At 50.3% G+C, this 26311-nt stretch overlaps 1 protein-coding gene and 1 long non-coding RNA gene across 4 annotated transcripts in view; one reads left to right on the top strand and one right to left on the bottom strand.

The window, feature by feature from the left end:
* The window catches only part of LOC149362605 (uncharacterized), a 48598-nt gene extending 24588 nt beyond the window's left edge, over positions 1-24010 (top strand). The window contains exon 3 of the long non-coding RNA XR_016289029.1: positions 23763-24010. This is a non-coding gene — a long non-coding RNA (uncharacterized LOC149362605). The remainder of the gene's footprint in view (positions 1-23762) is intronic.
* The window catches only part of LOC149362604 (KH domain-containing protein akap-1-like), a 96293-nt gene that overhangs the window by 62355 nt on the left and 7627 nt on the right, over positions 1-26311 (bottom strand). The window contains exon 1 of one of the 3 annotated variants that reach the window (XM_089573123.1): positions 7527-7549. The exons of the other annotated variants lie outside the window; for them this stretch is intronic. The gene's annotated coding sequence lies outside the window, so the exon portion shown is untranslated. Of the gene's footprint in view, positions 1-7526; positions 7550-26311 lie in introns of those variants that run through there. 3 annotated transcript variants of the gene reach the window in all.

Raw genomic sequence — 26311 nt, 5'->3', positions numbered from 1 at the left:
TGAAGGACCTTGCGCGCCATAAAAAAATGATTACATCCAAATGCATTCAGCTGGGGGCGGCAGCCAAATCAGACTGGCGGATGAGATTAAAAAGTTCGCGCGGATAAGGCTGCCGCAGCTGGCACAGGACGGGGTTAATCCGAGGGATGAGGGGCTTAGTTAGGCTAATTAGGGTTAGACCATCCTAACCTGGGGCAGATCCGTTTAGCTACTTCTGTGGCCGGGCCCAAAAGCGACGTAATGTCACTTAACAATGCACACCCATGTGGAGAAAGAATTGAGGTAGCGGGGAGAGGGTCAGCACAGATGAAAGATCCGGACTAATTTCGACTGCCTGAGCTTATTCACCGCGCGCTGAGATCGGACAGCAGAGGGGCAACTCTTGCATATCACCTCTGCAGAAACGCGCGCGGTCGGGATTCGATCTCGCTAACCAAATGCTCAGCAGCCGAACGGCACGACCAATGGGCCACAGCCGCAGGGTTGTTGTACGACCGCATTGTCCAGCAAGACGCGCTCCAGCTCCCCTCTCCCAATATTATTTCAGCGATAACAAAGCGCGGTTACGCGCGGCGCACAGCAGCGGAGAGAGACAGTTAACCGACTTGGCGCCGCTTCGCATAACGGCCTACGGCGAATCGAATCCTTCTAAACGCCCCGAAGACCGGAAGACCCGCGCGACCGATCTGAAAGAAGAGCAACAAAACAAAAAAAGACGCGGGACCCGCCGTGGCCGCAAAGCCTGGAAACCGCTTTTCAAGCCCGGGCGAAGTCGTCAGGCGGTCGTTTTCTCTTTACCCGAACGACCGAGCGAGTCACCGCAGTTGCGACGGGCAGCGAGACTCCGCAGAGGCCGCCGCGAGAAACGCAAATCGACGGCAAAGCAACCCGAGAGGAAAAAAAATAAAATAAAAAAGAAGCCAGACACACATGCAACACGGACTCGCGCAAGACACCCTCGATTGTCGCTTAATGCCTGGAAAGCGCCGCTTTCGCCGAAGCCTCGCTTCCTCGCGCCACTGGCGAGGGAGAGGAGGAGGAACGAAGAAAGAAAGAAGAAAAAAAAATGAAAAGCGTCGCAACAACCGCGGCGCTATCCAGAAAAACAGGCGGATGAGAAGAGGGCGGGACAAACACGGCCGAAAAACGAACAAAACGGGACGACCGAAAAGTAGGCAGACGCGGTGCAAAGAGCGCAGACACAACACGCGTTCTTACGCACGTCGGCTGGCGCCCACAGCGGCTCGAGAGGAAGAAACGGGGAGGAAAAAGAAAAGAGAAAACAATGCCAGCAGGGAAGAAGAAGGAAGAAGAAAACCGAAGGGAGGAGGAGGAGGATGAGGCGGCAGCGAAACGGGGCCGGTCCACTTCCTATGCCATTAGCCTGCTATTCCAGGCAAGCGGGGCAGACAGGTGGCAGCTTACACGCAAGAGGAAGTTGCGACGAGACGACGGTCGGTGGTGCCGCCGAATCGCCCCGAGTTTGCTGCCAGGGGGCGGACAGACACTCCTACGCCCCCCCCCCCCCCCCCCCCCCCCCCCCCTCTCCTCCGCCGTCATTCCTGCGCAGGGCGGCACGATTCCGTACTACCCCAACGTAGCCGGAGAAGCGAAGAGGCGGCTCCCAGCAGGAAGGGTTGATTCGTAGTCGTCGCTGCCCGGCCGATGTCCAGTCCACGGCGAGCTTCCGCCGCCCGTCGGAAGCAGCGGCCTCTCCTCCTCTCCCCGTTTCCGTGTTCTCCCCCCCCCCCCCCCATCTCTTTCTCGCCCTGACCGAAAATAAGCCCAGCGGTTAGCCTAAGCTTCCCCCCACATTTCTGTATTTCGTCCGCTTCGCCACGCGCCGTATTCCCGGCCAGCAGCGATCGGGTCGACAGCGCCCGGTGAGGGGGGGAGAGAAACCGATTCGTCCGTCGGCCGCGGAAGAGGAGGAGGCGATCTTCATCTCTTCCTCCTAGGAACAGATAGGGGACCGCGGCGCAGTTCGGTCTCCTCCGCTCCCCACCGACAGAATCGGCGCTCGCGGAAGTCCCTCTCCCGCCGCCCGGGTTTGGCATCGACCGACGCGTTCAGGACGCCGACCTAACAGGCGACTCGCAACTCAACCAGACTAGTAGATAAACCATAAACGGGAAAGGCGAAACGTGTCAAGGCACTTTGGAGGACGTGGGAAACGACGGCGCTCGCTGAAGTGTCCCGCCAGCGCCTGTTACGTGTGGAGCCTCGCAAAAACAATTACAAAGCGCGGATTAAAAAAGCACAATAAGGCGTCCAGACGACTTCAGGGGAAAAATGCGAGGAACGCGCGCAGGGCTTAGCCATCCCGTTTCGGCCACCAGCTCCACGACCAATCGTACCTAGCGAATTAGAACGCCAAATCGAAGACCTCACCCCCCCTTTGGGGCGTTCCGCGCCGAATTAAGAGCCATCGGCAGCGCAAGCGACACGTGTACTCCGGGAAGGAAACGAGCATGCGTGAGGACTGGAAGTATCGGACAGCCTTCCGCTTCCTCAAAACACAAACAAGCCCCCCCCCCCCCCCCCCCCCCACCACCGCAACGAGAGAGTGGCGGTACATGCAACGACCACACAAGCGTTACTCGCGCTCATTAAAGCGACACATTTTATGTGCAAGAGATTCTAGCCAGACGGCAGGCACGCCTGCTCTATAGTAGTCGCGCCCGAACCACCCGGTACGCCATATCAAGGCCACCGCGACCGCCACAGAAAAATAGGCGGTATTCTGAAAGCCGGCCCACGCGCAGTTCGCCGTCACAAATGCGAGACACAGCGACCTAGGTCTCCCTCTCAATAAGCAACGAAATGCAAGCCAAAGAGGTTCCTCCGCTAGCGCGCATCGGACGCAGGCGGACTTGACGGTAATTTTTTTTTTCTATCCTTTTTTACGCGGCCTGGCCCTTATCCTCGGAGCAGTCGACGTATTATTTGCGGGGAATACAAATAACCCTTCGGTGAATAACGCGCACCACGTCCTCGCGCTGATCGAATAACGCCGCGCGCTCCTTCGGCCAAGAAGTCGCGCACCAGTCACGCATACTTATGAGACGGACCCCCTCCTCTCTCTCTCTCCCCCCCCCCCCCCCCCCCCCCCCGCTATCGAACCACCACCACGAAAGCGGCCAGCCTGCCAGGCAGCAGCCAACCGAAGCCAAGCCAAGTCAGCCGAGTGCGGGGCTGCTGCCCTTGTTCGAATCGAACACGACGGCCGCCGCAAAAGGAACCAGCGAAATAAAAGGGGTGCCGAGAAAGACGCAGGAGGGGGGGGGGGGGGGGGATGAAAGACTGCACACGGCAGAATGAAAAGCAACCCGTCGCCAGCGAAAGGGAGCAGAGCAGGTGTGCGCGCGAGGACGCGCGAAACAGAAACAAAAGTGCGAAGCCCGGGGAAATTTCCACTGAGCCAACTAGCGTTCCCCGCTCCCCTGACCTCCTCGCAGCCCCCCCCCCCCCCCCCCCCCACCTCCGGAAAGAGAGAGAGATACGCAGGAGCAATTTCGCGCACAACACTCCCTCTTCCGTCGGCCCGGCTAATCTTCGCAGGACTCAAATTTAGGGCCCACTTTCAGCCGCGGAGAAACGGCGCGGCCCATGATAAGCCCCGCAATTTCATTTCCTTTCCGCAAAACCCGCAGGACCGAATGCGGACGTCGCCCCGGTCTCGTGACACCTTCGCGCGCTACAATGCAGCAACCCTTCCCCTCGCCCCGCTGTGTCTCTCTCTCTCTCTCCCCCGTCGCGCAGTTCATTTCCCACCTTCCAACACCCCGCTGAGCGCCACCACCAGGCGTTCTTTAACCCTCTACACATAGCACTGCATTGGCACGGTCCGGCCGCGCCCGTCCTTGTGCGGTCCTCCGACAGTGGAAGGCGGACTACGCGACGCGGGAGCGAAATTTCCTGTGAACGTAACGAACTGCGCCTAGCTATACTCCCGTTCCATGCCGAGCACGCGACGCTGTCTAAGCTAGCACGCCCGTTCGCGCTGGCTTCGTACGGTACCTCCCCCCGGGGAGGAGGAGGGGGGGGGGGGGGGGGGGGGGGGGAGGCCGTGAGCACCGACTGGAACTGAAAAGTCGTCACTGACCAAAACAATCGCAATAACACAGAACGGTTTGGTTTTGGTTTATGGGGTTTAACGTCCCAAAGCGACTAAGGCTATGAGAGACGCCGTAGTGGAGGGCTCCGGAAATTTCGACCACGTGGGGTTCTTTAACGTGCACTGACATCGCACAGTACACGGGCCTCTAGAATGTCTCCTCCAAAGAAATTCTAGCCGCCGCGGCCGGGATCGAACCCGCGTCCTTTGGGTCAGCAGCCGAGCACCATAACTGCTGAGCCACCGCGGCGGCTAATAAACAGAACGACCGAAGGAGAGACAACAATACGGTTACTGCAGTTCTTCGGCTCAACAATGTCTTATCAACTGGCCTTCAGCCACACCATCCTGAACTAGGGCTGAATCAGAGAAAGCAACAATGAACGCCTCAATATCACGATGAAGCTGGTTGTTACAATGTCTGAAACACTGCGATCTGCACTGTCCGGCATTCACTTTCACACTTCATCGCGTTTTACGGCGTTGGCTGTTCTTGGTTCGCGCCTCGAACATGCGGCGTCGTCGGCGCCGTTTCCTTAGCCCTCCGGACAACCCACTGGTGGTTGCACATCCGGGTACCCATCCGTAAAAGACGGGAGTGGCTCCCGCCTGAAGGGTATGACGACGCGATAGCGTAATGCATAGAGTTTCTTACTACTACCTAGAGGGAAAGCTGGCGGCCCTCTATGGGAGTTTGCATGGAGGCCCCTCGAGACCACTTCAGCCACCATGGGCGCTCAAAGCATCATGGGGCGGTGAGCTACTTGTTGCGGAACTGCAACTTTTGGCCAAAAAATAATAGAAAAATAAAGCTGTTCGATAACCACGAATGTCCTAACATTCAATATCTTGTCTAATGATTGCAACAAACGAGCAGAAAAGCATTTAAGTGCAAAGTTTGCCCGAAATAAGAGATGACTAGCTTTCCTATTGGCCAAGTGATGAACACTACAAAAACAAATATTTCGTAATTAACAGGCGCACTTTAAAAAGTAAATATGTTTTCAAAAAAATGTTGTTGCTTAGATACTTTAAGAGGTTTTTTTAATGGCATTTCGGAAGAGTAGAACCTTTTATTGGCGTCGTGTGTCATCGCGTTTTTACTACTATGACTTTTGCACACTGCGTTCGCGCGAAAGTCGTCTGCGCACACGCGAACAGCGTTTTTGGAATTGAATATTTTAATAGCCCCACTCTGTGTTTCCAAAAAAACTACGACTGTTCCGCAACAAGTAGCTCACCGCCCCATGATGCTTTGAGCGTCCATGGTGGCTGAAGCGCAGCGCCGCCAGCTTTCCCTCTAGGTAATAGTAAACTCTATGGCGTAATGGGTCGACTCCCACATATGCAGAAGTTCATTCTCGGCAATCATACATCCCTGGGAGTCCTCACACCCTTCGTGATGCAGTGGCTAAGCGAGACGAAGGTTGCTGACCGATCATTAACTGCCGTCTGCCGCGGTGGGAGGTTTACTCACAATCCGCCGAGCAGGTTGCCCTCTGCCACCTAGGCTGCTTCTCCGGGGAACGGCGCCGACGCGGAATTTTCTTCGACACGAGCTCCTTGAGCTATCACGTAAAAATGCAATATCCCACCTGCAAGCTCAGCACCTCTCATCAAAACATACCGCACCTCGCCTTGGCCCAGCACCACCCGCATACAATGGCGGTCGCTACAATCCTTAGGTTCCCGCTGCGGTGGCCCCAGTAGTTACGGCGTTAGCTAATTGTTAGTTCTTTGCTCAGTTTCGCGCCGTTGGCGTAGGCGTCCGCAGGCTCACCGCCGGGCTCGCACCGGTAAAAATGCACCCCCGACATACGAACGGACGCGAGTTACAGGAGTCGCGCTGGATAGCCAGTGATAAATTTCAACCACCGAGAGGTATTTAACACTCCCCGACATCGCAAAGCACTGGGACTACGCTGTTTTAAGGGCTTTGCAGATCAACAACGGAACCCAATATAGGATCACTGCGACTTAGTTTCACAGTGCGCGAACTATACAGAGCGAATACGCGCGTGAATATGTGTGTATTCTATACCTAAGCTACAGAGTTGTCTGAAGTGCAGTTTGGTTCTAGTTCTTCGGACCATCGCTTACTACCCCCCCCCCCCCCCCCCCCGCTTATATAAAAAAAAAATTACTAAACCTTTGCCCCCGTGCCATACTAGCATCAAATGTAGTTCAGCTAGGCAACAAATTGCCGGGACAGAAAAGCGCCAGCCGAGGCATTCCAACAGGTGACACTGATCTGCCTTTCGGGAGCGCACATGGTGGGAGCCCCGACTCCCACGCGATTTTGCAGCTCTTAATTCACAGCGGTCTCTCTGCCAGCGGTGCGAGGTGTGCGCTTGCACAGCCAAAAGCGCGCCTCGGCGTGCCGAGAGGCGGAAAAAAAAAAAAAAACTACCACAGGAGACGCGAAAATTACGCTTTCCGCAGGAGATGAAGTGAACGCCGGAAAACTCTTGCTCTTTCCCTCATCTGCCATCAAGGTAGAGAGAGAGAGAGAGATCCCCAGAAAAAAAAAGAAAAACACCTGCAGCGCTGCTCTATACAGCGGTGCGCGCTTGTAGTGAAAGACGGCCCCAACCTTCACATTACGCGATGCGAGGCGCCAAAGAGGGGGAAACCAGGAAACATACGGGCCACCAAGGGCAGGAAAATAGTACAAAATAAAACGAAAAGAGCGGAACGCAAACTTTCTTCACCGCAGCAAAGGCACGCGCGGCGGCTGACGAGACGGCGCTCTTCCACTCCCCGCAAGCACTCGGGCTGCCACACGAAGGCGACGGGAGAGGGGGAAGGGCTGTCTGTCGACCGAGCGTACCGGCGTACCGCACACACACACGCAACGCACACGACCGTTTGCCGACCTGACAGGCGGGCGCGTAACCGGCCGGCGGGTGCGCTCAGCAAATTGCACGTCGTCGGCCCTTTGAATCAACACTCGGCGCAGACAGACACGCTCAGGGCCGACAAGCAGCAGAGGCGGGAGAAGGACGCCGGCCACAGCGACAGCACAGAGGAGACAAGGCCACTCACTCGGCGCGGTAGCAACAAGCCCCCTTCCCCCCACCCACCCACTCGGGGAAGCGCGAAGTTCCTGCTACTTATGGCCGAGCAGGAGAAACAGTAACGCGGAACATGGTAAAACCCTAAAAGACAATGAAGTGTAGAAGGACAGCAGACTGGGCGAGTTGGTGTTCCATGGTGACAAGACTGCGAGCCAGCGGCCCACGAAGTTCACCCGTCGGTAAAACACTGCGTTCCTTCCCCGCGGTCTTTCGCCACAGTTGTGTCACTCGTTGAAACTTTCCACGGTGGGGCAATTTCGATCGAGACGGGAATTATATACCTATTCAGAGTCTATGATCCTTAGAAAGACCATCTGCAGCAAACTGCGTACCTGAGAGGAGGATTCTGCACCGAGCCGACGGAGCCGCTGCTGGACGCGGTCCGCAGAACAACGCGCGAGGAGCCTGCGGAGTCGCTCAGACGCGGCGGACGCCAGAAAGTAAACACGAGTTGTACAGCAGGACGCTTACGCCGACCGCGTTTCTTCCGCTACTGTCCCGGCGCAGACCTCCGCGCTACGCGCGCTCTTTTTCACGCAGCGCCGCATGTAGGGTACGCAGTAGCACAGGCTGGGGCCGCGGCGGTGAGCGTCGCCAGTAACAGCTGTTACACGTGGGAACAACATGTGCATCCTGTCGCCGCATAACATTCCCGCCCTCGAAACGTACACGTGCCTGGCTTCGGAAGGGAACAGCTCGCAAAAACAGAGGGAGAAAACGACGCAGCCGTGTTAAGCGAAAGCCTCGAGCACGCTCAAAAAGCGATTTAGTCCCACACGCGCCATGTTTGACAAGAGTTCACATCATGTCGCAACCATACATCAAAAAGGGAGAGTACGGCTTGCACCTCCACAAATGCGGTCTCGATCCGAGGGTTAATAATGCCGCTATCAGTTTCGCTAGCGGCTCGCGCGGCTAAGATACTTTTTGTCCCCCGACTGTACGTATAAATATAACTCGGTCCCCCCCATATCACTTTCATCTGGCTGCGTCCGCGCGTCCGTTTGAACGCGCGTGCCTGAGCTCCGTCAAAATGAACGGAAAACGACATCGGTTACGGAAGGGGCATATGTCAGCGAGGAACGACGCTATATACTTTAACAAGGTAAAAAAGGAAGGGGGGGGGGGGGGGGGAAAGCTAACAACTGCTCACGCACGTCGTCGGGTCGCACGGATTACACAAGGTCCTTCACTGAGAGTTAATACACGGCCGACTAAAAAAGGGGTAAACAGGACGCCGGGCGGCTGCTGGCTGCATGCGCCCAGGCTGCAGTTATCGCGGCAGCGACCGACAGCAGCTGACACTCCGCGACGTAGCTAGCACCACGTCTCCCAACTGGAAAGTCAACAGTCGGGAACAGCTAACAGATGGTAACTCGCACCAAGTATGCCACACGGGAGCACAGGCTAGCGCAGGGCACAAAGCGACGCGAAGCCCTTAGAACCAATCAAACGCGTTGCCAAAATCAGTGATGAAGGAAGACGCGAAACAATCCCGCACCCAGCATCGAGTTCCCTTTGCAGCGAACGACCGCGTTTGAAGGGGTGCATGCTAGAGCAGCCGCAACTCGGAGAGTAAAATGAGACACAGGATCGAAGCAAAGTTCAATCTGCAGTAGTATGAAATACGTGAGGTTTATATACCCGAAGCGGCGCACGAGCGTCTTTTTAATTTCAACTGCATCGAAATAAGACCGCAGCGGCTGGAATTCGATCCCACGACCTTTGTTTGGATCAGCAGCTGAACGCTAAAGTCACTGAGCCACCGCTGCGGGTCCAAGCCCACTTTTTCTCGACCGGTTACCGCTTTAGCAAGTGCCAGATGGCGGGGAGCGCAAATGTACGATTTTTACTCAGCACAGTTTCTTTTCTATATACTTCTTTCTCACTACCGGAGGAAAGCGGCTCGCGCCGCACTGACTGCAGCGTTCCGCGAACGATGTCCGGTAGCAACAGTCCCCACCGAGAAGCAGACACAGCGCCGGATTAGCATCCGCGCTGCCCATTAGGGAGTTTTAGAATAGGGGGCCCCAAGCTTTGGGGGCCCCAAGAAGTTTGGGGCGTCGAAGTGCGCATGCGCAGAACGCAAGCCCCGCCCTGCGTCTTGGGTTAACGTTAGCGGCGAACGCTATTTCGCCAAAATAGCGTGCGCCCCAACGCTGCTCTACGTTCAGGCAACATGGCGGCGCCCGTCGAAGCGGAGCCTCTCACTACACCACCGATTCGTTGTTGTCGCTGCGCTGTGCCCCACGTTCACGGCAAACGAAATGCACACGAGGCTATCGCTTTGTCTGATGATGCCCTCACCACAAAGTTTTAGCGATAAAACACTCCAGATTTTCAGATTGCTTCTGTGTTTACATTGCTGCTAGGCTTAGCGAGTATACGTCATTTGACGTCAGAGAGCGCGCGAGGTTCAAACAGACGTGAGCCCCAACGCCGCTCTACGTACAGGCAACATGGCGGCACCCGTCGAAGCGGGGCCTTCCGCTTCACCACCGATTTGTTGTCGCCGTTACTCTGTGTATTAAGTTAACGGCGAACAAAAGGCACACGAAGCTATGGCTTTGTCTGATGATGCCCTCACCGCAAAATTTTAGCGATGAAATGCCCTATATTTTCAGACTGCTTCTGTGTTTACAAAGCTGCTAGGCTAAGCGAGTACGCATCGTTTGGTTGCCGTAGAGATGACTTGGTGGGACGTTCGAATGGAGTTTCTAGACTCAGTAAAATCACACACTTATAATTTTTACTCTTAAATCGTATGTCTGCAATAATAACAGTTTCTGACGATGAAATGAACGCATATTTTAAAATCTTTTTTAAGAGTATCTTTTTGGTTTGCCGTAGTGGCGCTGCAGTCGATAAACGCAAGCCTGGCTCCGCTGCGTAGGGGAGACCCCTATTCTAAAACTCACCGGCGCACTCGTACGTAGCGCTGGGGCCCGCTATTTCCTTGGGGCCCCCAAGCTTTGGGGCCCCCTATTCTAAAACTCCCTATTATCTCGCCTCACCGCGATGGGCAAGAGGCCACGCTCGTAATCTGCGTCTTCATCGGGCCACAGAGAAAAGCAACATGGCGCGCATCCAACGTGTGGTGCGCCGGACTTGTTCGTCTCGAGGCCCAACACGATTGCGACGAAGGACTCCCAAGGAAACTGGAGCAGCAATGAGTCCAGAATCGAGAACAACGCAGTCAAAGCGAAATAATGTCGCAATTCCTCCGTCCACCGCCGCCGTGCCCCGACGGTAGCGAAACGCTCTCAACAACCGCATTGATCTTTCGCCGCACGTCAAAGGAACCCCCAGCAAATGTCGCAACGGAGCACCCTTCGCACGTCCGAACTCTGCAAGGCCGGCACCCACGACGTGGACGGAGAACGGCGGCTAGCCCTCCGGCCTCGCTCTCGACCACCACGCGGTATCCGCCGCCAGCCAGCACGCCCTTTCCCTCTAGTCGCCCCGGGAGATGCTGAAGGAAACTGGACGGTCCGGCCGGACAGACCCCGCGCAGAGCACCCAAATCGGGCAACGAGATACTCGCGTGCGAGGCGCTGCCGCGAAGAAGAGCGGTCAAGCCTTGGCAGAGGTGGGCGAACCAGTTCTTCGGTGCGGATGGCCGGAGAGGAAGGTGGAAAAAAAAATAATAAAAAAGAGGCACCTACAGAACGAGCCACATCATGTGGCCGGGCACAAAACAAAGAGGTCGTGAGAGGGGGTGACCTGGCCAATCCTATCGCCGCGCAATCCTTAGCCCGTTTCCTAACCGGGCGCTGGCGAACACTGCGAAACGGCGAGGCCGAGCGCGAAGGCAAATTATTACGAAGGACGCAACTCGACGCACGTGCCGTCCTCGTCAAAAGTTCTCGGCCCACGGAGTTGGCTGCCGAGTTGTACAGCGGTGTAAAACCGACTCTCGCTAATGCGAACTCGTGGGGAAAAACGGGGGGGGGGGGGGGGGGGGGCACATAAATATGCGGAGCCGGAATTAAAAGGACACGAATAACAACTTCACCCAATTATCGTGTCCTGCAAAAAAAAAAAGAGGAAAAACAATGACTTCGAAACCTTCGCGCAAGTTAATTGATTCAAACTTCCTTACTGAAGTGCCGGGCTGCCACCATTCGGAAATGGATGCCGGTGTTGCGTAGCCTCCGAGATCAGCGAAAAAAATGGGTGTCTAGCATGCATTTAGTTGCGAAAGCGGCCGCTGATGGCGACACCAGTATTTCATTTTTTTAAGTGGTCTATGTGAGTTGAACGCAGTACCCTATCAATGCGGGCCAACTTCTACTTCTCCCCAGTGTCCCTTTAAGGGCAGCCTTAGTAACACAACTAACTAGTGTTTAATGCCCCGCTTCCAATAAACCGGAAGTTCGCGTTAAGCGAGCTGTAAGGTTCCTTCGAGAACGCAGTCTGTGCGCAGCATGTGGAAATTTGTGAGGTTTACGGTTGCGCGTGAGTAAGAACGAGAGGTCTTTACGTACTTAGACTCCCGGGGATTTGGATCGTATACGGGTGCCGTGCTATACACTGCGACAGCGGATTTCACGGAACGGGCACCTTCGACACAGGCCTTACTTCAGGGCGGGCGAGCCAGCTCGGACAAAGCGCGCAGGGGTGCACAGACCCTCTGGATCGGAATGTAGCCCGTACCCATGTACTAAGACGAAACCGGACACGTCGCTTCCATTCATTAGATGCCACAAGAGGGGACGTCGTCGTTCGCAGAGTAGCGAGAGCGCTGCTGATTGCCAGAGAAAGGCAACAACCTGCAGAAGGAGGATAGGCAGAAAACCGGACGCCGACAGTACGCTTCGCTCTCAGGCGACGAAATAAACCGGCGTCAGCGACAGTCTGAAGTCCGACAGCCCGTCCAACCCACAAGACGGCCATAAAAATCCGTCGGGCATCATCCACTGACCCCACATCACTGCTATCGCGCTGTTCATCGATCGTTGCCAACCCCCCAGAGTCAATACTGCCGATGGCGTTCAGGAACAGTCGGTGAAAAACGAAGGCGCTTCTAGACGCTTCCCCTTTCCACAAGGCAGGCCAGAGCAATTCGTTCGAGCAATTAGCCATCGTCCAGTTAAAAGAAAAAAAAAACAAAAACTCAGAACTTCGGACGCGCGTTCCCTTCTCAGCCACTGCGACGAGAGAGAAAAATTTCCACGTTCCGCAGTCGCAAATGGCACGGGTGATTAGATATGCGCAAACGTATCGACGTTCCAGATACTCGTTGGCATCGGAAAAGAAAAAAAAAATGAGATAGAGAAGGAAAGAAAGTGTTTCCAGTGTTTGCTACCAAAGCCGAAGCCGCCATTCAGTCCAAGCCCGGAAGCAAGATGCACGCGATTCCGGGCAGGACACGAAGCCCAGCACTTGGCCGACAAAAAAAAAAAAAAAAAAAAAAGAGAACGCGAGAGAGAGAGAGAGACCAGCACGAGCCAAAGGAAGCAGGCGCAACGCGGCCGGGCGAACGGCAGCCGCTATCGCACCATTACGAGCTCAAGACGGGAGCAGCTATCTAGGCAGGCACCTCGCCTCCACTATCGGACCTTATCACGGGGCCCCGGAAGCGCAGAGGCTCATCGGCCGAGGACAGCAGACAATTGGTTTCCCTCGGCGTGCGGTGGAGACCAGCGGGCCACCTTTGACCTCCCCGCAGCCAAGCAGAAGCGACAATGGGCGCCGGATCACGAGAAAGGGAGATTACGGAAATAAAGAAGAATCCTTCCCCAGAGAAATGCATCGCGGACACCACGACGTTGGCCAATAGCAGTGTGAGCAACCTTTGTCAAAAAAATATACATATAGGGGCGTTTACTTCCAAGTCGCGTAGTGAGGCACAGCATCCACAGGAGTTATAAGCTTCGGAAAAACGGGGACTAGGATTCCCCCCGTCGACGAGAGATCTAGAACGCTGACGAGGTAAAACGAGACACTGCGTGGCCTAGAGATGCATATTTTTTGACAAACGCAGTACCTTTGGCATGCGCATTTGCCACACGCCCGAATTTAGAATCTGGGCTGAGACGAGTGGGACGTCATTAAGCTAGCGCGTAAATGCTTCCCCATACCATCTTTTCAAACTCATATTCCACCCGCACACAGACGCAAACAAACTTCCACAGTACATGTAATTTGGCCATTGTAATACAGGTGAGCCCCCCTGGTAGCTGAGTGGTGGTGCTCGGTTGCTGACCCGAAAGACGCGGGTTCGGTCCCGGCTGCGGTGGTCGCATTTCGATGGTGGAGAAATGCTAGGGACCCGTGCACTGTGCGATGTCAGTGCACGTTCAAGAACTACCGGTGGTCGAAATTTTACGTGGCTCTCCACTACGGCGTCCAGCATGGCCCGAGTCGCTTTGCGACAATAAATCCCCCAAAACCAAAACTAAACGTGATACAGGTGCGCATCGCAAACAGCTACCCCGTTTCTAGAGGCACCGGAGATACACTTACTTCAAACACGGGTGCGAAATACTGAGAGTGGGAAAAACTATTTTTATCACGATCAATGGAGGCCAGCACTATACTACGGTCCCGTAACAAGGAATGCTTGTTCCGCTACAGCCCGTTGGTGATCCACCAAGTACAGACTAAACTAAGCACTCCAGTAAAAAAGGGAGGGTGACGGAAATGAGGGAAGGCAAATGCCGCCTGACATGTGCGCTGAGTGAGTGAACACCGAGCCAACTCAAGCTCCATTATATCGATCTTGTGTTACGAAACCGGTTAAATGCGACCGCGATACCTCCACAACGGCTGCAGCGCCAAAAACGACCGAGGTGGAAAAAAAAAAAGGCCTGGCTTAGCTTATGGTTAAGCCTAGGATGCGAAGCATACCGCCGGCGGAGGCTGCGCGTCCGCAAGCGAGCGCACGAGTTGAGCCCCAGCTTTCACAGCTGTTGTGACGTCAGCGCCCCTAGCGGAAGGAGCGGGAGTTAGGCCGCCGGTGGAGGCGAGCGCACGAGTTGAGCCCCAGCTTTCACAGCTGTTGTGACGTCATATCACGTGGTGCGCCGATGTAGGTCAAGTGGTAGCTACGCGGCCGCGCGCGGCGCAGCAAGGAAGAGCTCGGTTGTGCGGCTAGTATGCTTCGCATAAAAAATATCACCATATAAGCTAGGTTTCGCAACAGGCTTCAAAGCAGGTGTGCAGCCTTTATACGCAAGTTCTGTCACGAAGCTGTCCGAGAGCGCATCGCGTCGCAATATGGCGGCGCAGCTTGGGCAAGTCGCTCCTCGCTCTGACCAAGCAAGTCGAAATTTCATCTTAAACCACTCTGAGAGACCGGACGGTACAGAAAGGCGAGAGGGGAAATCAGATTTCGCTAAAAAACAGGAAACAGAAAGACGAGAAGGGAAATCAGATTTCGCTAAAAAAAACAGGCGAGCGGAAAGCCGTGACGTCAATTGCGACGAAACCGGAAACTCTTGGGAAACATGACACCCCCACCATAGAGTTTCTTACTATTACCTAGAGGGAAAGCTGGCAAGCCGTCTATGGGAGTTTGCATGGAGACCCCACGTGACCACCTCAGCCACCATGGGCGCTCAAAGCATCATGGGGCGGTGAGCTACTTGTTGCGGAACTGTAACTTTTGGCCAAAAAATAATAAGAAAATAAAGCTGTTTGATAGCTACAAACGTCCTAACATTCAATATCTTGTCTAATGATTGCAACAAACGAGCAGAAAAGCATTTAAGTGCAAAGTTTGCCTAAAATAAGACATGGCTAGCTTTCCTATTGGCCAAGTGATGAACACTAAAAAAACTAATATTTCGTAATTAACAGGCGCACTTTTAAAAGTAAATATGTTTTCAAAAAAAATGTTGTTGTTTAGATACTTTAAGAGGTTTTTTAATGGCATTTCGGAAGAGTAAAACCTTTTATTGGCGTCGTGTGTCGTCGCGTCTTCACTACTATGGCTTTTGCACACTGCGTTCGCGCGAAAGTCGTCTGCGCACACACGAACTACGTTTTCGGAATGAAACGCCTTAGTACTGCCACTCTGTGTTCCCGAAAAACTACGACTGTGCCGCAACAAGTAGCTCACCGCCCCATGATGCTTTGAGCGTCCATGTTGGCTGAACTGCAGCGCCGCCAGCTTTCCCTCTAGGTAGTAGTAAGAAACTCTATGACCCCCACTTACGAGTTAAAAACCGAAACGTGCATTCGTATGGACGCGCCGCAAGCCGAGAGCTGCTGCTGCGCGCGACGCCCGTCGCGCCATCTCGTACACATGGCGAGAAGCTAACGCAGAGGGGAAGGAAAATGTAAAGAGCAGCTGCGCGACCTCTCGGAGGCGCTGGAAAGCATTTCACTCTACTCTATTTCACTCGCTCTCCGCAGATAGGGGCCCTGACATTGCGCTTCGCTTGCACGATTCGCTTGCTTAGCGACCAAACGCTGTACGTAATCTGCAACGGTGCCAGCCGAAGGACACCAACGGCAATATTCTGCAATAAAGAATTGTATTGTATTCGGTTTTATGGCGCATAAGCAACTCAGACCATAATGCGCCAAACACATGGTATAATTTCTTTCAAAATGGGTGCCCCCAGCAAGAGAGTGCCCGATTCCTTAGTGAATCACTAAACCTGTTAAGACGCTTTACAAATCTGCACACAATTGTGTACGCAGCAAAACCACATCTTTTGCTCAGCGTATGCTCCACCTAGCAGCGATTTCTTTGTTTCAGGTTCGCGAAATAGTGAACGGGGTAGCATGTCCGCAATTTTTACGTACACAGATTTTGTCACCGGAAATTTTTTTTCCTCCTCAAGTTCATGCATAACGTGCGCCGATACAGAAATCAATTCCATGATACTTTGGGTGTTGGCTTGACAAATCCTGGCACTTGGATGTTGCTATTTTAATTATGAAACTCTGTATGAAACTGCACATCCCTGTAAAAAATTTACCGCTGGTACTTCAAGCTGGAAAACAAACCATTATATTTCCGGACGCCTGAACAGACAATTGCGGTGAAAATTTTTTTTCCTCGATGGACACATGAAAAAAAAAGCATCTGGAGCAGTTATAAGCGCACTGTGTGAGAACTACTTTTCATTCTCCGGTGTTTGCAGATTGGTTTCTGTGCTCTGCTGCATTTGAAGTATAGTCCTTTTTCAGCAAAATGCCGCTCTCTGTAAGTCTGTCGGTGTGTGAGTGCGTATTATACCACAGCCAATCAAACCTATCAGGTAAATTCTCCACTGAGCATACCCACATGGCTGGCCACAAGACAATGGGAGAAAAACTCTTACACCACTGAAGTGCCATACCTCTCATTCGCAAGCAACTGCTACACAAGAGACAGATAACCCATGCAGGAAGCTCTCGAAAATACTTGCAGATAAAGAACAAAGGTAACTCCCAAAAATGCGGCAACAAAAGCCTTTGTCCCTGCACAAATCAACACTTAGGTACAAATTTCACGCAGATAAAGAAAAAGAGTATGGGGAAGCCCACGGCCCAAGCTCAACACTACTGCACATGGCATTGCAGCAGTTGGTGCAGATAAGACAAGGGCACACAAATCGGAGACAAGGAAACCGCATGTCATTATAACCTTTGCATGCAATCTGCAAGGAAGAGATAACTTCATTCTGCAACAAATAATAGCAGGGTGGGCGTGCTCTAAATGATGCGATGTCAGACTGTTCATGTAATAGGCACGAACAAATAGTGGATTTTAGGGCTGAAGTCAATACTAATGCTGGGCAAAAAAGGACTTCGATTGAAATGGCTTAAATACCCGTACTGTCACTTAGCCATGCACTTGTACTAAATGTGCAAAGAAATAATGAACGGCACAGCACATCTTTCGATAGAATTGTGACTAGTACTGCTAATGAAATACTAACTAAAATTTACTGTAATACCTTGGATTTTCATACAGTAACCCAAAATTACCCTTACAAATGGCAGGACATCATCCATGCTTATATCAGTGAGTTTACTTCCCAGAAAAAGACCAAAACAAAGATGCTTACAAACATTGGCAACATTTAACTAAAATCTTGCTTATGCTGCACCAGAAACTGAATATTAACCCTTTGTAATGCAGCAGGACATGTTTGGTTTGGTTTATGGATGTTTAACGTCCCAAAGCGACTCAGGCTATGTGGGACGCTGTAGTGGAGGGCTCCGGATAATTTCGACCACCTGGGGTTCTTTAACGTGCACTGACATTGCACAGTACACGCCTCTAGCAGTTTGCCTCCATCGAAATGCACGCGCCGCATCCAGGATCCCATCTGCGTAAAGTGCCGGCAAATGGATAACAGTGCACCTAGATACCATTACTTTGCATGCTGAATACTACCAAACTTTCAAACAAACCATCCAGTACGTTTTTCATGTGCTGGTCTACAGTTCTGACTAGATCCATTTGCAGGGTAAAAAAAAAAATTGAAAAATCGTCGAGCTCCAGCCTTGTACATTGTCAATTGCCTCATTATACTTATTGAAGCAATTTCCAATTTTAATGCAAGTTGTCTTATGCGTCCAAAAGACAGGTGTGCATACATGGCACATTTTAGGTCTTTTTACAAAGTCAGAAGTAAAATGTACCCTTTCTGCTATGAAACCAGTAGTCAAAAAAGATTCAAAGCAATGCCATTCAATCCCTATAGGCAATCTGAGTGCAGTTGTGCCATTTGTATATGCGAGACATGTATAGAGCTTGTGCCTTATAAAGGGTTAAATAATTACAGGCTGTTTAAAAGAAAAACCAGCTGTTCAATAAGTTCTGCTGGAACCATTCCTGCCTTTTGCTCACGACAGTGCTTGCTGTTGAAAACGATTCACTTCTTGTTGCAGAGGAAGGAATGAAACACTTTTTGGCAACCCTGACAGATGGGTCACCGATCTGTCATTGCCACACTGGGCATCTTCAAAAACCAATCTATACGACATAGCGTGCACTCTCCTGCCTCTGGTTTGTGCATCAGACGTCACTGCAGCACCAGCGGCACTGAACTATATTCAACTTGCCAAAGATAACCGATGTGTTGATGGCACTGACAATAGTGCCGACAGCGATGATCGCAATTACAAATGAATAGACAGGCTTGTCCTTCTATACTGTTTGACCAAAGAAAGAAACTGAACTATTTACAGGGTCTAGTAACCTCGTGTGGTTCAGTGCTTGGATCTGAGGGACTTTGAATTGAAATAACTGATCTCTCTCTCTCTAGACTCAACTTTAAAGTGTTCACCTTGTCCACTGTATACCTTTGTCATCTCATCCCATGTGTAGAGCAAAGCGGAAGATTCCTACCTTTTCCCCTCTCTTGAGCTACTACATCACGCTCAACACAATGCCTTAAACAGATGTGAACTCCTGATGGGAGTGTAACTGCGCAGCAATGAGCCGATGCTAGCACAGAAAATGAACACGAAGACTAGGATTCATAGATGGAGAAGGCCAAAGGACACCAAACACAGATGCATGACTTTCATAGATGGCACAGTGCACACCTTCACCAATGTTGTGACAAGGAGATGACGTGTGGCTACAGCAGTTTCAGAGCCTGTCAGGCAAGCCAGCGTGCCATGGAACGTTGTAGTCGACACAAAGTACAGAGTCTCACTTCTGGAGATATCAATTCAGACCAACAAGCAAAGCAACAGAAGTTTTCACCGTGGAAAAGAATAGCATACCAGACCTTGTATTGGAGTACAGTGATGGCACCAGACAGATAGATACAAGTTAGAGTAATCAACCATCTTCACTTCGACTTCCATGGAAGACCATTTGTAAACCAAAGAGACCAAGATGTACAGTTGGAGGTGCTGGTTTCAACTGAACTCGTTCTTCACGGGTGAGAATCAGCAGCACACCCTCATGATTCAGGGAGCAGGCAACCTTGAATTGAAACAAATGCTTTCCACACTCGACAGTGACATGTTGGCTTTGTTCTTTCCGTAATTCCGGCATCCCACAAGCATCAGCCCCGGACCTTGTTTCTCTTCAATTTACATAAAGCAAATGTGAAGCACATCATGCATGAAAGGAGGCCTCGGAAATTACAGGATCAAAGCAAGAGGATTGGAGGAAGTGTGGCATGCTGTAATAGTGACATGATACACAGCACATAGATGCCGGATAGAATTCAGCACTCAGCACCTCACTTAACCTTACACAGTTTAAAGGTGCACTGAAGAGGAATCTGAACTCGTCTTTTTGCCGCGGGAACTCGATCTACACGTTCTGAGCAATTAAATCGAATTAACATTCGGCTCCCGCCTTTTTTTTTTAATTCTCCCTCGTAAGGTGGGCGGAGTCGACCAACACGCGCGTGGAGTGCCTTGCAGCCAGCTCCTTGGAGGCTTTGCTTTCGCTTTATTTTGTTTTTTAGGTTTCCGTGAATAAATAGTTTCATTCGCAGATAATATAGCCGCAAAATAAGCCCGAAGAAATAAAAATACGCGCGGGCTATTTGCTTCTACGGACTACTACGTATTACTCCGCCGATGGCAGAGCGGCAAACTGCCGCGGGACTGGCTGAAAGGCACTCCACGCGTTGGTCGACTCCGCCCACCGTACGAGGGAGAATTAAAAAAAAAAAGGCAGGAGCCGGACGTTAATTCGATTTAATTAGGAAAATCAGCCACACAGGGCAATAAATCAAAGTTTCTAAGAATGCTCGGAACGTGCAGATTGAGTTCCCGCGGCAAAAAGACGAGTTCAGATTCCTCTTCAGTGCACCTGTAAGCAATTGATCCATGTGATCGAAAGTGTTTAATATGCTGTAAGAATAATCAAAATCAATGCTCAAGTTTGTAGTTTCTGACAGCTTAACGTCCCAATAAGACTCAGGCTATGAGGGACGCCGTAGTGAAGGGCTCTGGAAATTTCGACCACCTGGGGTTCTTCAACGTGCACTGACATCGCATAGTACACGGGCTTCTAGAATTTCGCCTCCATCGAAATTCGACTGCCACGGCCGGGATCGAAACAGTGTCTTTCAGGTCAGCAGCCGAGCGCCACATCCAATGAGCCACCGTGGCGGCTCAATGCTCAAGAAGTAGCACTTTGCTCTCCATACCTTGGAAACAAGCACAAGTGCCTTGCCAGGTTAGGTGACCTCACTGTCAACAAGGCGCTGATCGAGCACACTTTCAACGGCGTCAATGTGGAAGGTGGCCAGAAACCTCTGTTTCAAACTACTATACTTAAGAAAAAAAAAAAAAGGAAACACAGAAAAACAGAATTCAAGCAATGTTCCGAGAATTAAAAAGTGGAGCACGTACAGCGTGCAAGGTCCATCTTTGTTTCACTGCCGTAAGTGACAACTTCTTGGACCAGGATGAACATAAAAAAGTCCAGAGTGGTTCGACTAACTCAAGTCGCAACTTTCGCCATGGCACCGCTTGGTACAATTCAAAAACTTTCCTCACGAGTATGCTGCTTGCCAGGTTTTCTACTAATACTCCAACATTTTATAACCACGCTACAGATCACTCACAGAATTTTTGAATAAGCAGTTCAATATATCGCCGTATTTACTAGATCTACTAACTTTTGAAATCAAGAAGAGCATAAAGGCTGTGGAAATGACTGCTTTTTCTGCTGTAAGGAAACAATTAACTGGAAAAGCCACGCAAGGTGGAAGAACAAAATTATACCAATATAAAACCTTCCACGATGAAAAATTTCCGAATTCATGACTTGAAATGCAGTGCCAGGTTTAGCATTATATTTTCGTATAATATTCTAATGAGCCATGCACAAGCTCAAAATAAAAATAACCCAGTCAGGTTAAAATAATAAGTGCCAGGCAACAGTAACTGAGTGGAGCATTGACTCTTCCATAATAATGATAATCAGAGTAAAGCAGTGAAATAAAAATGGTATCATAACTTATGTGCAATGCACCTAGAAATAAAATGAACACAAAAGCTCAAAATTATCGAAATGCTTTATTTACTCTCTGAATTCTTTCTTCTTTTTCAACTTTGCACTGGAGAACTTGCCCCCTAGTCCTGCATTGCCCAGCTATTTCCAGGATGTTAAAACTTACTCTAATTTCCGAGACCTCATGCACCCAAAGAGTGCCAGATGGTAGCCCACGTTTCATTGTCTCACAAATACCACCGCACGCTTTCTAAGAATCAACGAAGAATGGAGCCCTCAGCTTGGATTGGCACCACAGGCTTCTTATAAGAAGTGACAGTCTAGAATTTCTGATAGCCGCATTAACTAAAAATAAAGCTTCCATTTTGCTCAAGGGACCTCCGCTGGCTTTCCAATCTGAATTCATAGCACAGAACTTACAAGAGGCTAAACATGCTAAAACCAATACTGCAGCTCAAAAAAGGGTCTTTTCTGCCCCAGACATTCTTGCTTCCTGAAAGAAAGAAAAAGAGCTCACAAGTAGCTTGCTTAACTCGCTGTGGCTACGACCTGAAAGCAATCACGTAGAGTTCTACATACTGGTGAACAAGTACTGACGACAAGTGATAAGGATGTGCTGCCAATGCTTAGCATGCCTTTTTTCTTGACACAATGTGCTTCTAAAAGTTCTGTGTCATCTTGTCTTTGCTCTCGCCTGGAGTCCTTATCTCAAAGAACAATGGCTCACACATGCAGGGGATGCACTAGTAACGCATTTGAGACCTAAATGTCCATACTTTGAGTTTCCACAATAAAAAGCATTGCAGCCTGCCTGGATGCTGTTTGTGAATGGTGCAGTGTGCAGCAAACAAAAGGTGAACCTCACCAGTGCCTGGTTAGTAGTGCAGTAGCACTGTGCGATACTAATAGTAAAAAAAAAAAAGAGCGAAGCGGCATGACTTCATTACCAAATCCCTTCACATGTTACAGCATTTCAAGCTTGAGAGAGCCAAGAGAACACCTAGAAAAGAAAACAAAAAACAGTTCTGTTTGGAATGTGCACTCCTTAGACAAGTGTACAGGACCAAAATGCATTTGCAAGTAAATGTACGAAGAGGTGACTACTTCCTTCTGTTGACACTTATTAGTGCTAAAGAAAGCATGCAAGTATAATGAGCATGAATCAGCATATCTTCGCTCAAATGGCAGAGGCGGACCCTACTTCTGAAAACGCAGGTCAGTTTCTTTCAGGCAAGCATAGCTACACTTGGGTGGAAAGCAGATTCTCCTGTTACAGGCATGCGGAGCCCCAAAACTAAACTTTACAGTGACACACACACACACAAAAAAAACGAGTACCGTATTTTCCGGTGTATAAGACGCGGGTTTTTTTCAAAAATCTTGCTGGTGCGTCCTATACAAGGGTGCGTCTTATATGCGAATTTTTCGGTTTTTTTTGCGAGTTCAGAAATTACTCACGTTCATGTTCAAGCTTTTTTCACCGAAAAAATATTACTACCAATAACGCGGTTGTAACATGGTTAATACTTCAATACGGGGACCGCCGTGCGCAACTTTTTTAGGTGAACTTTATCATGAAACGGCGAGGTTGACCACTTCCGGGATCTTAAACACGCGGCCGTTTCGGAGAGCCCAAGCAAAGGTAATGTGAAATGCCAAAAGATGGCGACAGTCACGCTTCTCGCCATTGTCAAGACAAGCCAAAAGCCGATGTTTTTTTTTTAGTCGCCCTTTGCAAGTATGTAGTACAAAGAGAATGCTTCAGCCGCGTTGCCTTTTCGATAGCGCATCCGAAGATGAAGACTTTGAAGGTTTTATGTAAATATAAATTGTTGTGGACATAAAGAGTTTTTTCGCTTTTTTTCCTTTTGTGCTAAAACGTGGGCGGGTATGGCGTGAGTGTTGCCTTTTTCGATCACTTAGCGTTGCTTAAGAACTTCTCCCACGTACGGTGCATTTTGCGATGGTCGCATAAGCATGCTTAATTAAGCCTCACTAGCCTAACTGGGTAAATTGGGGTGCGTCTTATAAACGGGTGCGTCTTATATACCAATTTTTTCAATGACAGCCTGCATATATGGCGGGTGCGTCTTATACAAGGGTGCGTCTTGTACACCGGAAAATACGGTACATACAAGTACCACGGCTGCCAGAGACTTGAGACAGTGTACAGCTGTTGATGCAAAAGTATTTTGTCCTTGCACAATAATCTACCCTTCCTTTCACAGCTCAAGCTCCAATAAACTAATGGGATACCTGCAAGGATTGTTTAGATTCTCAGTACCCCTCTCATAAAACCGTGATGGGATACCTCTTTGTTACATAGTGCGCCCAGGCAGTGTGTAGCCAGAAAATAAAAAGAAAGAAAGAAAGCCTCAATGTTGAACGAAGGGACAAAAGCATTTTCAGACTGCTTATTTATTTATTTGCCTACTTTAGTGCCCACAAATAGCATTCCTGCACGGGGTGTGGTACACCATTGTACATTCAATCACGTCACAACATTTGAGGTATGCACGATGTGCAGGAGAAATAAGTAGTCTTATTCATGCATATTATAACTGTTAAAGGTGAAAATGTCCACAATTGCATTTTTAAACTATGTAGATGTATTGAAAATGTGTACAGAGACAACTGCGGTTGTCAGCATGAAACCCCCGATGGCTTCTCACATTTTGCTGATTTCTTGCAGGTGCTGATCCGGAGGCATTGTTGCTAGCTGTCTGCATCCCAAGGCTTATGTGCGCTAAATGCAAGCATTTGCGGTAATTTACACTGGCACATCTGTACTTTTAGCTCAGCGCATGCAAACGGACATGCAACAATAACTTTAGCTCAGTGGCACCATCTGATTTTTAGAACAAGAACCATTTCTGTCAATAAACCTCACTATTCTTATTTTTGTTCTTACATTTTAATATATCGACACGGTGTGCAAAAAGTCTGAGCAAAAAAAAAAGCCGAAAGAAAGGGGGGGGGGGGGGGGTAGCACTGAGAAAATTTCGACACCGAACCCCCCCCCTCTGGTTGCGCCCCTACTGCCAAGTATAGAACTTTCCAATAAGGGCTCCCTGGGTCGCACCATATTGTCCGCGCACCTGACGCCAGCACAGTGGAAGTGACAGCGGAATCAGTTTGCTGCAGCCTAGAATGGCGTGTTTCAGCATCTCCGTCATCTAATGGAAAGGTCAATATGCACCCCACAAACGTAAATGCAGTCTATTTGGAACATCTGCATGTTTTGCTTGAAGATAGCGGTTGATGAAAATGGCTGATAGTGATGTAAACTCAGTGTGCCATCATGAAAGATGCAATAATGCTATTCTTTCTATGGCTGCATGACTGCACAATGCATTCCAAGAGATAGATACCCTTGAGCAGGAATATGAATAAGGAAGATTCCAACCAAGTGAATAACACTTTCTGGATATAATGCAGGAATGCCTTCAACACCTGCCACTGAGGACAATTGATATTTTTCTTTTGTAAGCAAAACCCGATAGCTCGGTATTTCTTAGCCTTGTTGTTGCTTGTCCGGCACCAAAGGATGCATTTATTGCTAAGAGAGTTGTATTCAAAGCTGGAAAAGTTTTTCCCAGTGATCTGATTAAAACTCTGGACTCTCCGGAGGTGTAATACCCGAAAAGTGAAGTGGACTGACTTCAACGCGGACTCCATGATTGCTGGCAGCGAGTGGTACGGCCTAGCAGCTGCCGGAATCAAAGCTACCGGCGGCCAGAAGTTGAAGGCATCTATCAGCCGAACTCAACTCCAGCCTGCACTTCAGCGACATCATCCCCACAAAGCGTGCAACGTTTTTGAGGGCTGAGGTGGCTGGACTAGCTGGACACTAAGAATATCCAAGCGCTGACGAGCCGGCAGTGTTGGCAACAAGCTACCATCACGACTGATCAGTGGAGACTGGTATGTAAGGACATAATTAAATTCTGTAATAATAGTCCTCGTAACACTGGTTATGCAGGCCAGCGTCTTGGTGAGCTGACAAAGTCAAGAACTTTGTCCGAGGAGCACCTAGAGGGGCACTTGGAGTTCCTCTACTGCCCCACACTTGTAAATCGAGGCATGTGAAAAACGGAACCATGGGGGCACACAAAGCGCATAGCTGTGAAGCACCAAACATACTGAAACTCAGCTGGCTGCCTGTGGCGCCGCCAAGTATAGGTTTTCTTGGGCTTCCAACATACAGATCGTTTTCTTTTTCATCTGTCTCGTGTGATAAAAGTGGATGGAATAAATGGTTTTGTTGCGCTCATCAACGCGTCGTCTCTCCTGAACACAACCAGCAAACCTCGAACAACCTCGTGGGAGCCCAAAGCCTGATTCATCCTAAAGGCCTCCCCTAGGATTAGTCGGGGGAGATATTCCACAAGAGGGTCTTGTGGCCAGGTCAGCCTTCAACTCAGTACCACTGTGACAAGCCGGCCAGTCTACAATGGTCTCCCGCGGATAGACCAGCCTGCAAATCGGCGGTACCAGGCACCACACGTTAGCAACTCATCGAACCAGCAGCAGCGGTGAAAGCTGTTGTGTGATGATGACCCCGAATCGCAGGAAACCTTAAGTTTAATGCTGCTTGCTGGCCGACCACGTGATTCAGCAATTCCCCGGCACTGTGTTGACCGTCAAGACAGTGGCGGCAGTGATTGGTGGCCTGCTCCAGGGTCGAAGAGAAACAATGGAGAGGGATTCCAGGCTCCGCCACAGGGCGTGGGCATCTTATTGATTGATGTGCTGTTTTAGTTGCTTATTAAATTGTGCGTTTTGGGAACTGGGAGACCATGCAATAAACGAAGTCAAATCTTCCTAGTCCCCAAATCCCAGCTTTTCTAGCAGACCGCCGGACCCTCTCGCAAGCATGGCAGGTGAGGGCTAAGAACTTCACCGAAGTCGAGTGGCTCAACAGACTGTCACACCTCTGAGTCGAGCACGGCGGGTGAGAGCCAGGAAGTGACCATAAGTCTACCTGGTTTCAAAACTTATATACTTCAATATCCAAATGTGTAAACTACCTGCAATTTAGTTGTAACTCTTTTCTACCTTGCCAGGGCTTTGTTTTCAGCAAGAGTGGTATTTCCGTGGTGCTTACTTCTGGTTGGGCATATCACAAGCTACTTTTCAGGCACAGATGTATCCAACGCAAATAGACGTAGCATGGTAGGGTACAATTTAAAAAAAAAAAACTCCTACCATTTCAGTTATACTGAAGAACACGTGAATAAA

Source organism: Amblyomma mixtum, chromosome 2 (genome assembly GCF_055824585.1).
Source record: "Amblyomma mixtum isolate Tamu chromosome 2, ASM5582458v1, whole genome shotgun sequence".
NCBI classification, from domain to species: domain Eukaryota; kingdom Metazoa; phylum Arthropoda; class Arachnida; order Ixodida; family Ixodidae; genus Amblyomma; species Amblyomma mixtum.
Note: the sequence above shows the minus strand (reverse complement) of the source record. Positions and strands in the feature narration are given on the sequence as shown.